The 13,559-nt window shown below is 41.3% G+C and overlaps 1 protein-coding gene across 1 annotated transcript in view; it reads left to right on the top strand.

Annotated features, from left to right (window-relative positions):
• LOC139413708 (contactin-2-like) overlaps positions 1 to 13,559 on the top strand; it is a 70,137-nt gene that overhangs the window by 10,279 nt on the left and 46,299 nt on the right. The window lies entirely within an intron of this gene.

Genomic DNA, 13,559 nt, shown 5'->3' with positions numbered 1-13,559 from the left:
AGTCCAACGCTGCCGCGTAGCCTAGATGTTGCCAAACCCGAGGACGTGTTGCAGCTGCACCCTGAGAGTAGGCTGGGGCCAATCCACCACTGCTTTCACCTTCCCAGGATCCATTTGCACACTCCCTGCGGCGATGATGAAACCCAGAAAAGAAATGGTGGAACAATGGAACTCGCACTTCTCCACTTTTCAAACAGCTGGTTCTCCAGGAGGCATTGGAGAACCTACTGGACGTGGAGCACATGTTATTGGGTGGAACGGGAGAAGATGAGGATGTCATCTAGGAAGACAAAGACAAACTGGTTCATGTTGCGGAGAACATCATTGACCAGAGCCTGGAACACAGCAGGGGCGATGGTAAGGCCAAATGGCATGACCACATACTCATCGTGACTGCTGGCCGTGTTGAAGGCGGTCTTCAACTCATCCCCTTCCCACCAGGTGGTAGTCGTTCCGTAGATCCAGCTTGGAAAACACGGTGGCCCCCTGGAGCGGCTCGAAGGCCGAGGAGATGAGTGGTTGTGGGTAGCGGCTCTTCACCGTTATGTCGTTGAGAACCCGGTAGTCGATGCACAGGCACAGGGTCTTGTCCTTCTTCTCCACAAAGAAGAACCCTGTGCCGGCGGGAGGAGAAGAATGGACAGTCGGACACGCAGGCCCAGAGACAGGACAGGCAAGGGTCAAAACCAGGGGGGCGAGCAAAAGAGAGACTTGGAAAATGCAAGAGCTGAGAAAAATGCTGGTTGACAAACAAGACAAACTGGCGATCACAGGTATAAATACACAGGGGGATAATGGGGAAGGTGGGCGACAGGTGAAACAGATCAGGGTGTGACACTGGGAAAAATAGGTCATGCAACTCAGAATTCCAAGTCAGAAACTCTGGCATCTTTCTGGAGCTCTGAATTATTGACCTGATGATCACTGGGGAACTCCTTTTGTTCCCAAGTTCCCAGTTGTCTTGAAAGCACCATGACCATCAGATGCAGGTACCATCAGTCCAATAAAATAAAAAAGCGAATAATTTGCAAATTGTTTCAATTTATGTTCAGCTGTTTCTCGCAAGTGCTACACCAACTGATCTATTTTGTTATCAAAGCTTGAGTTTTGAAATATAATAAGGTCTGAGAAGAACAATATTTGCAGGCCAGACATATAACCAATATGCTGTGATAATGTACTGCACAATCGTCATTCCTACAGAACTGTTTTAATTAGATTATTATTATTTTAAGTAATGTTTAAACAAATCTGAGCAGTAGATCTCGGCTTGCTTTTTAACTGCGAACGTGATCTTGACTCAGAAAAGGTTGATGACCACTGCTTTGGAGTGAATATTTTGAAGCATTGGGCTGGGTTGTGTTCAGAAGGCAAGAAGCTGAAGAACATCTTATCAAATGGAGGAGCTAGTTCTTGTCCAATGAGAACATACATTTGTTCAGAACCTCTTCTCTCACTCTCTCTCTCTGCTGAAGTCTCAGTCGTAACACTCTGGTTCTGAACTCCCAACCCCCCACCAGTGAACAGTGGTTTGGTGTTCTATCCCAGCTACACGTCATCCCTCCCAGTCATCGTATCTCTCCTGCAGAGATGAAGGAGTTCAATGGGTCTGATTCGCACTCACACACACACACACACACAGTATCCTGTGAGTGAGACACACTTCTTTCAGCTTGGTCAGTGTGATAATGTGTGTAATTAATAGTTTGAATGGCTAGATTGTTGAGCTTGTGACACTTGTTCTCTCTGGCTTAGTGCAGTAGGGACTGTAACACTTGTTATGACCATGGGTGATTAGATGTGACCCGTCTAAAAGAGGTCTGATCTGGTCTCACACTGCTGAGGAGTCCACACACATACCCATGAATTAGCCTCCTAAAGCACTCTGTAAATTGAGAACTGAGTGGGAGACAGTGAGCTGTGTGTGTGTGTGTGTGTGTGTCCGCAACCACACATATGAAATGTGTTTGAGACGTGTCAAGTGAAGAGTCATGTATGTGCTTTTTTTTATGTCACTATAAATTTTGTGTGTGTGTGATCTGTTTCACGTGCATGCGCGGTGCAGCGTGCATGCGCGTTGCATGCGTATTCCATCCAGAAAACCTACATTTGTTCTGTGAAAGATCCAAGAACTTAAGTTAGGTCGCTGCAAATGTTCTCATAGCACAAAAACTGTCCAGTCTTGCTGATCTTTGTATAAAACATTTGCCTGATATATTGTGTATATATTTTGTATTTAATAATTTTTAGATTAAGGCTGTAATGTAACTAAATTTTATGCAAAAAGTAAAGGGGCCCGAATACTTTCCAAATGCATTGTAGGTTCCCAAAACACAAACTGTCCAGTTGCGTTGACATTCAGATAATGTTTGTGTCAGGGCGCACAAAACACTCCTTTCATGTTGCAAGAATGTTGACAGAACAGCCTTTGAGTTCTTTAAAAGTTACCAGAACATTACATTTAGGAAACAGTGTGGTTACATTACAAGATAGGTTCCTAAAACACAAAATATAATCAGTTGTGATGACATTCATGCAATGTTTAAGTTGCATAGGACATTTCTATAATGTTTTAAGAATCTTAACAGAACACCTGGTCTGTTCTTTAAAATGTTCCCAGAGCATTTGGGGTGGCAGCGTAGCCTAGTGGTTAGAGCGGTGGACTTGTAACCAAAAGGTTGCAAAATCTGTCATTCTGCTACTGAACAAGGCAGTTAACCCACTGTCCTAGGCCGTCATTGAAAATAAGAATTGGTTCTTAACTGATATGACTAAAGTTAAAATTAAGTTGTTGCAAGAATATTCTTGTTGATTTTCACAGAGAACATTCCCACAATGTTCCACCATTTGTTTTAGGTTTCACATAATATTGCATTTATGTTCACACAAAATACATTTGACTTTGTCTTAGAGGTCCCTGAAACATTTAAAACGTTTGACATAATATTGCCATAACACTCATGTAATTCCTTAAAACACAGAACAACAGATCCCAATTGTTTTTCTCCAGATTTAATGCAAATTCAATTTCAGAAATGTATTGTAGGTGATATAGCAACATAGCATTTTGATTTCATTCATAGTACATTTACCAGCATTTACTCATTCAAACACAACAAAAAATGGTTTTCTTCATATGTTGACAATTTGCACACATCAGGTTAAAACCGGCAATATTAACTTTTTAAGCCAAGTCATTTACCATATGCGCCACCAGAGAATCGCTCTTATGTCTTATTTTTTCCATATATAGTGATGGAAGTATGTTCAATCATGAATTCCATGCTTCTTAGACATAACCCAGGGAAATACTGGTAAATGGGGTGGCAAGTAGCCTAGTGGTTAACTTGTTGGGCCAGTAACCATAAGGTTGCCAAGATCAAATCCCTGAGCTGACAAGGTAAAATTCTGTCGTTCTGCCCCTGAATAAGGCAGTTAACCCGCTGTTCTATGGCTGTCATTGTAAATAAGAATTTATTCATAACTGACCTGCCTAGTTTAATAAAAATACATGGGTTGTTCACCTTCACTCATGTGCTTCTGGGCCCATATTTACAAGACTATGAGTGCTGATCTAGGATCACTTTTGCTTTTCAGATAATGAAAAATAAGACAAGGGGGACCATAGGAAGCGTCTTAAAGCAGGACTTAAATTGTGTGCTTTTTAAAAAGCTGAACAGTCAATTTTTACACATTTAATTTCTATAGTTTTACATAATTTTAAGACTGGATTTATAAATCTGGACAAATGAAATGCATCCTCTATTTAAGTAGATTATATCTGAGACTCAATGTTTTGCACCAGCAGGGGATTTCTGTTGTAGTTCATTTTTCCCCAGTCTATTTAGGACACAGAACAACATTAAAATGTTCATCCTTTTCATATGCTTTGTACTTGTAACGCTGTATTTTACGATGTTCGTTCTTCATCCCATGTGATGAAATGTGTCTTATGAAATGTGATTTTAGTTGGATAGAGCTTCATTTAAATAACATGTATACTTATTTATTTACCTGCTTCTTAAATACAGGCTCAGAACCTTCAAACCAGACTGAAAACAAAATGTAAACGTAACATGTAAAGTGTTGGTCCAATGTTTCATTAACTGAAATAAAAGATCCCAGAAAAATATTATTTTTCTCAAATTTTGTGTACAAATCCCTGTTAGTGAGCATTTCTCTTTTGCCAAGATAATCCGTCCACCTGACAGGTGTGATATATCAAGACGCTTATTAAGCGTGATCATTACACAGGTGCACCTTGTGCTGGGGACATTTAAAGGCCCCAAAATTTTTGTTTTGTCACACAACACAATTATACAGATGTCTCAGGTTGAGGGCGCATGCAATTGTAATTTTAACCACCAGAGCTGTTGCCAGAGAATGTAATGTTAATTTCTCGACCATAAGCCGCCTCCAATGTTGTTATCAAGAATTTGACTGTACGTCCAACCAGCCTCACAACTGCAGACCATGTGTATAGCGTCATGTGGGCGAGCGGTTTGCTGATGTCAACGTTGTGAACAGAGTGCGATGGGGTAATGGTATGGGCAGGCATAAGCAATAGACAAAGAACACAAATGCATTTTATCTATGACAATTTGAACTGGCGTCATCACCTCATGTTTCAGCATGATAATGCACAGCCCCATGTCACAATGATCTGTACACAATTCCTGGAAGCTGAAAATGTCCCAGTTCTTCCATGACCTGCATACTCACCAGATATGTCAACCATTGATCATGTTCGGGATGCTCTGGATTAATATTTACGACAGCGTGTTCCAGTTCCCACCATTATCCAGCAACTTCGCACACAGCCATGGAAGAGGAATGAGGACAACATGCTACAGGTCACAATCAGCCTGATCAACTCTATGTGAAGGAGATGTGTCGCGCTGCATGAGGCCAATGGTGGTCACACCAGATACTGCCCGGTTTTCTGATCCAGGCCCCTCCCTTTTTTTAAGGTATCTGAAAAAAAATTATATCTGCAGCTGTGAAGGTCCCAAAGAACACAGTGGCTGTAATGGTTTTCATATAGTGAAGGAGAGTCGGACCAAACTGCAGCGTGTCGATTGCGATCCATGTTTATTTAAACAAACACGACTAAACACGAACACTACAAAACAATAAACGAAACGAAAACCGAAAACAGCCTATACTTGTGTCAACTAACATCAAACAAGGACATCAAGATACTTAGGACAATCACCCACGACAAACTCAAAGAATATGGCTGCCTAAATATGGTTCCCAATCAGAGACAACGATAAACACCTGCCTCTGATTGAGAACCACTCCAGACAGCCATAGACTTTGCTAGATAACCCCACTAGCTACAATCCCAATACATACACACCAAAACCCCAAGACAAAACACACCACAATACAAAAACCCGATGCCACACCCTGGCCTGACCCAATACATGAAGAAAAAAACAAAATACTTAGACCAGGGCGTGACAGTGGCCTCCATCATTCATAAATGGAAGAATTTTGGAACCACCAATACTCTTCCTAGAGCTGGCCACCAGGCCAAACTGAGCAACCGGGGAAGAATTTAGTTGGTCGGAGGGAACCAAGAACCGGATGGTCAGTCTGACAGAGCCCCGGAGTTCCTCTGTGGAGATGGGCGAAACTTCCAGAAAGCCAACCATCTCTGCAGCACTCCACCAATCAGGCCTTTATGGTAGTGGCTAGACAGAAGCCACTCCTCAGTAAAAGGCACATGACAGCCCACTTGGAGTTTGCCAAAAGGCACCTAAAGACTCAGACCATGAGAAACAAGTTTCCCTGGTCTGATGAAACCAAGATTGAACTCTTTGGCCTGAATGCCAAGCATCATGTCTGGAGGAAACCTGGCACCATCCCTACTGTGAAGCACTGTGGTGGCAGCATCATGCTGTGTGTCAGGGACTGGGAGACTAGTCAGGATCGAGGGAAAGATGAACGGAGCAAAGTACAGAAGGATTCTTGATGAAAACCTGCTCAGGACCTCAGACTGGGCTTAACGTACACCTTTCAACAGGACAACGACCCTCGTCACACAGCCAAGAAAACACAGGAGTGGCTTCAGGACAAGTCTCTGAATGTCCTTGAGCGGCCCAGCCAGATCCCGGACTTGAACCCGATCGAACATCTCTGGAGAGACCTGAAAATAGTTGTGCAGCGATGCTCCCCATCCAACAAGACAGAGCTTGAGAGGATCTGCAGTGTACTTGTACATCAAGCTGCCTTATGCTACAGAATGAGAAGCTTCTGCCCTATGAGCTGTTCTGGCTCGCTTGTGCAAGGCTACTTACTGTGCAACCTAACTTAAACATTGTATACATTTCACCAAACTGAGTGTGTTTTGGGAACCTCTCTCTTGTAATGTACCCACACCGTTCCCACAACCTAATTAAATGTTTTGGGAAACTTTAAAGAACTCAGAAAGGCTGTTCTGTAAACCTTCTTGCAAGATTAAATGACTTTTTTATACAAACATTCATCAGCATGACAAGACAGTTTTTGTGTTATGAGAACATTTTCCACAACCTAGGTAATGTTCTGGGAATTTGCACATAACCAAGTTGGGTTACTGAGAAAACATTACTGGTACATTGTGTAATTACATTACCTGAAAACCTAATGAGAACTTTTAGGCAATGATCTGTGGTGGTTGCTACAGATGTTGTGCACGTAATTTTAGTGAATGTTAGAACATTTATATTTAAAACTAAAAAAGATCAAACCTTATTTATAAATGTATGGGAATCTTAGCTAATGTTCTGGGGATGTTCCCAGTTTGCTGGGTAATTTGTGTGTCTGTCTGAGTACAGACTGGCTGGCTGGAGCGGTGTGGGAGTCCAGGGACTGTCAGGGCAGCAGATACAAGCCGAGCAGCAGAGGTGCAAATTAAAAGTCAGTGAAGCGCTATAGGGGAACACGATGCAGACTGCTAATGCTGGGGCCCTACACAGCTAGCCTGCTATCACACTGATAATGTTAGGGCAGCGTTAGCCAACTACTACATTGGCAATATCAGGGCAGTGCTAGCCAGCTAACACTGAGTCATGGCAGGACAGAGCACTGGGGGGTAACAAGGAGAAGAACATGAGTTTGGGGAAAAGAGGGCGAGAGAGGAAGAAGAGACTGAAAAAGCGCAAGACACAGAACTATAAGGATATACTGTCACGCCCTGACCGTAGATTGCTTTGTATGTTTCCACTTTTTGTTTGGTCAGGGTGTGATGTGGGTGGGTATTCTATGTTGTATGTCTAGATGTTGTTTTCTATGTTTAGGCCTGGTATGGTTCCCAATCAGAGGCAGCTGTCAATCGTTGTCTCTGATTGAGAACCATACTTAGGTAGCCTGTTTTCCCACTTTTGTTTGTGGGTGGTTATTTTCCGTTTCAGTGTTTGCACCATACGGGACTGTTTCGGTTTTAATTTATTCTCTTGTTCTTTTGTATTTAGTGTTGAGTGTATTAAAGGAAATATGAACACGTACCACGCTGCGCTTTGGTCTACTCCTTCCACCAACGACAATCGTTACATATACATTATATATATATACAGTATATATATACAGTACCAGTCAAAAGGCTGTGTAAGGGCTACCTCAACCCAATTGAGATGGTTTGGGATGAGTTGGACTAGTGAAGGTAAAGCAGCCAACAAGTGCTCAGCATATGTGGGAACTTGACTGTTGGAACAGCATTTCAGGTGAAGCTGGTTGAGAGAATGCCAAGGATGTGCAAAGCTGTCATCAAGGCAAAAGGGTGGCTTCTTTGAAGAATCTAAAATCTAAAATATATTTTGATTTGTTTAGCACTTTTTTTTGGTTATTTCATAGTTTTGATGTCTTCAATATTATTCTACAATGTAGAAAATAGTACAAATAAAGAAAAACCCTTGAATGAGTAGATGTGTCCAAACTTTTGACTGGTACTGTGTATATAAATGTCTGTGTTTAAAGAAAAGCAAAAAAAATTGTCCATTAAAATAACATCAAATTGATCAGAAATACAGTGTAGACATTGTTATTAATGTTGTAAATTACTATTGTAGCTGGAAACGGCAGATTTTTATGGAATATCTACATAGGCATACAGAGGCCCATTATCATCAACCATCACTCCTGTGTTCCAATGGCATGTTGTGTTGGCTAATCCAAGTTTATCATTATAAAAGGCTAATTGATCATTAGAAAACCCTTTTGCAATTATGTTAGCACCCCTGAAAACTGTTGTTCTGATTAAAGAAGCAATAAAATGTGCCTTTTTTTTAGACTAGTTGAGTATCTGGAGCATCAGCATTTGTGGGTTTGATTACAGGCTCAAAATGGCCAGAAACAAAGCACTTTCTTCTGAAACTTGTCAGTCTATTCTTGTTCTGAGAAATGAAGGCTATTCCATGCGAGAAATTGGCAAGAAACTGAAGATCTCGTACAGCGCTGTGTACTACTCCCTTCACAGAACAGCGCAAACTGGCTCTAACCAGAATAGAAAGAGGAGTGGGAGGCCCCTGTGCACAACTGAACAAGAGGACAAGTACATTAGTGTGTCTACTTTGAGAAACAGACGCCTCACAAGTCCTCAACTGGCAGCTTCATTAAATAGTGCCAGCAAAACACCGGTCTCAACGTCAACCGTGAAGAGGCGATGATGCTGGCCTTCTAGGCAGAGATGCAAAGAAAAAGCCAAATCTCAGACTGGCCAATAAAAAGAAAAGATTAAGATGGGCAAAGAGCACAGACACTGGACAGAGGAACTCTGCCAAGATGGCCAGCATCCCGAAGTTAGCTCTTCACTGTTGACGTTGAGACTGGTGTTTTGTACTATTTAATGAAGCTGCCAGTTGAGGACTTGTGAGGCGTCTGTTTCTCAAATGTATTTGGCTAAGGTGTATGTAAACTTCCGACTTCAACTGTATATATATATATATATATATATATATATATATATATATATATATATATATATATGAGCGAGAGCGAGAGAGATAGACTCAAGTAGGACCTTTTTACTGTGACTTTTATGGAGATATAGTTATGTTGGTACAGTCAGTGTCGTCTCATAACCTTAATGCTCTAATCACGATCTTGCCCAGGACTGGCTGAGCTGGAATCATTTATAAAAATAAATCATGTAAATATAGCCACCAAACAGCACTGAGGGAGCCAGGCAGGCAGCAGACCACATCCACACAGGCAGCATGCTGTATTCACACACAGTAAGTGGAAACTGCCCATTAGATGTTGATCCAAGGTCAGTTTTGTGTTCCGCCCACTCCTAATGTTAAGGTTAACATTGTGTGAGGTAGGGCTGGGTGATAAATCAATGTCTATAGTTACAGGTAATTACTTCCCTCAATAACAATATTAAAACATTTAGATACATTTTCGATAATGTTGATATAGAATAATTAGGTCCAGCAGTCCATTTCACCTCTGTGACGCAGCAGGAACGTGCAGAGAAGTGACAATATGCACGTGGAGAGGTATACGCCCACTAAAAACCACTTAGCACCTTGAGTGATGGAGTAGCCACTATTAAACACAAAAAATGTGTGTTTTAGACGATACCAGTGGCAGTGATAGCCATGGAGAAGGAGCAGCTTCACATGAAGAAATGATTGATGAAAAGGGTTCAACTGTTTCAGTAATTTGGAAGTGGTTTGGCTTTTTGAAGTCTGACAAAGAGCAGAGCAATGTTCGGTGCAAATTGTGCCGTAGACAGGTGGCTTATCCAGTTGCGGCCCACTTCTTGGAGGCAGGCCACTCGATTTCGTCTCTGCGTTATATTGGCATCGAACATGTCACCCTCCCTAGGAGAGGGGGTGACCTTGATAATTTATTGTTAAAACGAGAGGCTGCCTGGATCTTTAATTTAAAGACCCTTGCGCCCTTCGGTCTCAACGTAGACTTTGATCTGAAGCCATTCTTGTGATTATTGTGACTTTGCCATTGTAATTGTGTGTAAACTTGTATAGTCAAATTAATCTATGATCGTATGCTATCCATTTGTTTGTATGCTGTTCTTTGTATGACATTTTAATATTTGATTATTAACCAATGATATTAGGCCACTCCTGGCCATGATTACAGACACCTGTGTCTTTTGACACTATATAAACGAGTCATCCCGCAGTGTTTGTGATTATACCCTGAAGAAGACAGCTTGGCTGTCGAAACGTTGGTATTACATTTTTGCATCTGAGCTCCAAGAGTGTGCGGCTCTCTTTTATTTTATTTTCAAGTAGACAGGTGGCTACCAAGTCTGGTAATACGACAAACCTGTTTCACCATCTGAAACAAAATCACTCTTTGGAACCTCGGTATTGATAAACGCCCTTCAAGCACCAGCCAATCTAGGGATGTTCGCTCGAAGCAGTCAACACTGACAGCGTTTATGCCCTATGAGCAAACATCGAAAAGACACAAAGACATCACAAATGCTATTATGCATTGCATTGCTAAGGACATGCAGCGAATTAGCACAGTCGAAAAGGAAGGTTTCAAGAGGCTTATCAATTTAATTGACCCCATGTACGTGCTCCCTGGACGCAAACATTTCTCTCACACCACACTGCCTAATCTCTACACAGAGTGTAGGGAAAATGTTGAGGAACAGCTCAAGACACATTTGACGTATTTTGCTACTACTACCGATCTGTGGTCTGGCCACACGTCAGAGCCTTATATTAGCCTCACGATCCACTATATTGACAGAGAGTGGAATCATTGAAATAAATGCCTTCAACATCATGCTTTCCCGACGACCACACGGGTGAAGCTATATCAGAGGGGCTCATTGACGCTCTCGCCTCCTGGGGACTCAGTCAAGACAGACAGGTCTGCATTACAACGGATAGTGGTGCGAACGTGGTGAAGGCCGCTCAAATCAACAAATGGACCCGACTGCAATGTTTTAGACATCGTCTGCACTTGGCCATTGGTAAGTAACCTTGTCAATTGTGTATATTGAAGTGATTGGTTAGATTAAACTCAATGTGATTTTTTTTCATCAGATGATCAGCTGATAACTATTACATTCGAATTTAACTAAAGGGATTATTGTGATTTTAACATTGTATTAAAATCTCTTGACTTCTCTTAGAGAGAGTGGTTCAGACAAACGGGTAAATTGAGCAATTGGAGTTTGTAAGAAAGTGGTAGGTGCCTTTTCCTATTGGTGGAAAAAGAAGAGAGACCTGGCAGTTGCTCAAAAAGAACACAACCTACCCCAGAACAAGTTGGTGACAGAGTGGGGATCAAGTCAAAAGATGGTGCAGAGAGTACTGGAGCAGGAGAAAACCATTTCACACGTCTTGTCCAGAGACAAGAAGACCCGGCACTGAGCTCCCACCTATACAGATATAGATGTTCTTGAATCCATCAACCAGGCATTGACCCCACTAGAATTCACAGATGCTCTGTCTGGTGAGTCTTATGTCACTGTGTCTTACCTGAAGACAGTAATACACCTGTTCTATACAGATGTAATGAAACCTGATGATGGTGAAACAGAGCTCATCCAAACCATCAAACGATAGTCATGGACTATCTGAATGAGAAATATGATGACCTAGCCACAGATGACCTCCTGGACATAGCCTCGTTAGTTGACCCACGGTTTATAACACATTACATCAAAGAGGAGAAAGTGGGTCACATAAAAGCAAGAGCTGTCTCAGAGATGGTCAATGAGGGACATGAAAACCCAAGCCCAGCACAGGGAGATGTTGTTGCTGCTTCACCACAACTGTCAGCTAAAAAGAGAAAGTCACTGGGTAGTTTTTTCAAAAATCCATGCTCCACCACCACAGGTCTTACTGATATCCAGCTGGTATAAAAGGAACTCAGCTGCTACCTTCAGTCTCCTGATGCTGACAGTGAAACCAATCCACTGGACTGGTGGAAGATCCACCCCAAAAACCTTCCCAAAGTCAACCACCTGGCAAAATGCTACCTGTGCATTCCTGCGACCAGCTCCCCCTCAGAGCATGTTTTTAAGCACAGGTGGCATCACAGTGACCTGCCATAGGGCATCTTTAAAGCCAGAGACTGTATACACACTTGTCTTTCTTGCTTGTAACTTGTAAGACAACTACCCCAACTGTGATGTACCATTAGTCTAACAGTTATAATGCATATTGACTTTGACTATTTATTTTTTTATTTATTGTTCATAACTTAAGGGTTTATAGCTTTTAAAAAAGTGGAGTTAATGTTTTGTGAGTTCTACTTCTGACAAGAACTACCCCAAAAAACTGTGATGTGCCATTAGGTTAATAGTTATAAGGCATATTGACTTGCACCATTTTATTTTTTGCTCATGACTTGTAAGGGTTTACAGCTTTAAATACCAGTGGAGTTAAAATGTGAGTTCTACTTCTGACAATAACAAACATTAAAGCCTTGTTTGTTCAGACATTCTTGAGTCTGAAGCAGATATGCAACTTTTAAACGTAGATTAATCTTGGACCTCCCTCTCCCGGATCCGGGAGAATTGTCATCAACTGACACTAATTAGCATAACGCAACGGACAAAAAAATATTACTAGAAAATATTCATATTCACGAAATCACTAGTGAAATATATTGAAACACAGCTTAGCCTTTTGTTAATCACCCTGTCATCACAGATTTTTAAATTATGCTTTACAGACAAAGCAAGACAAGCATTTGTGTAAGTTTATCGATAGCCTAGCATAGCAGTATGCCTAGCTAGCAGCTGGCAGCTTGGTCACATAAATCAGAAAAGCAATCAAATTAAATCGTTTACCTTTGATGAGCTTTGGATGTTTTCACTCACGAGACTCCCAGTTAGACAGCAAATGTTCATTTTGTCCCATAAAGATTATTTTTATAGCCGAAATACCTCCGTTTGTACTTCACGTTTGGTTGAGAAATCCACCGATAACTGCGGTCACGACAACGCCGAAAAATATTCCAAATTAGATCCATAATATTGACAGAAACATGGCAAACGTTTTTTATAATCAATCCTCAAGGTTTTTTTCAAATATCTATTCGATAATATATCAACCGGGACAGGTTAGTAATAGTAGGAAAGAGAGAAACAATGGTTGCATTTGTCTATTACGCACAAATCGCTCTGAGAGCCTCCAGCTGACCAATGTTGTCGTTCAGGCTCATTTTTCAAAATAAAAGCCTGAAACTATGTATTGTGACACTAGACACATTAGGGAAGCCATAGAAAAAGGAATCTGGTTGATATCCCATTCACTGCTCAATAGGGACGCATAGGAACGCAGAGCTTTCTAAATAAGAGTCAAGGTTGGATTTTTGGATTTGATTTTTCTCAGGCTTTCGCCTGCAATATCAGTTCTGTTATACTCAGACAATATTTGTACAGTTTTGGAAACTTTAGAGTGTTTTCTATCCTAAGCTGTCAATTATATGCATATTCTAGCATCTTGTCCTGACAAAATAGCCCGTTTACTTTGGGAACGTTATTTTTCCAAAAATGAAAATACTGCCCCCTAGTTTATCGTGATAATCATTGATTGAAAATAAATATTGTGAATTTGCCATATCGCCCAGCCCTA

The sequence above is a fragment of the Oncorhynchus clarkii genome, chromosome 7, assembly GCF_045791955.1.
Source record: "Oncorhynchus clarkii lewisi isolate Uvic-CL-2024 chromosome 7, UVic_Ocla_1.0, whole genome shotgun sequence".
Classification (NCBI taxonomy): Eukaryota; Metazoa; Chordata; class Actinopteri; order Salmoniformes; family Salmonidae; genus Oncorhynchus; species Oncorhynchus clarkii.
Note: the sequence above shows the minus strand (reverse complement) of the source record. Positions and strands in the feature narration are given on the sequence as shown.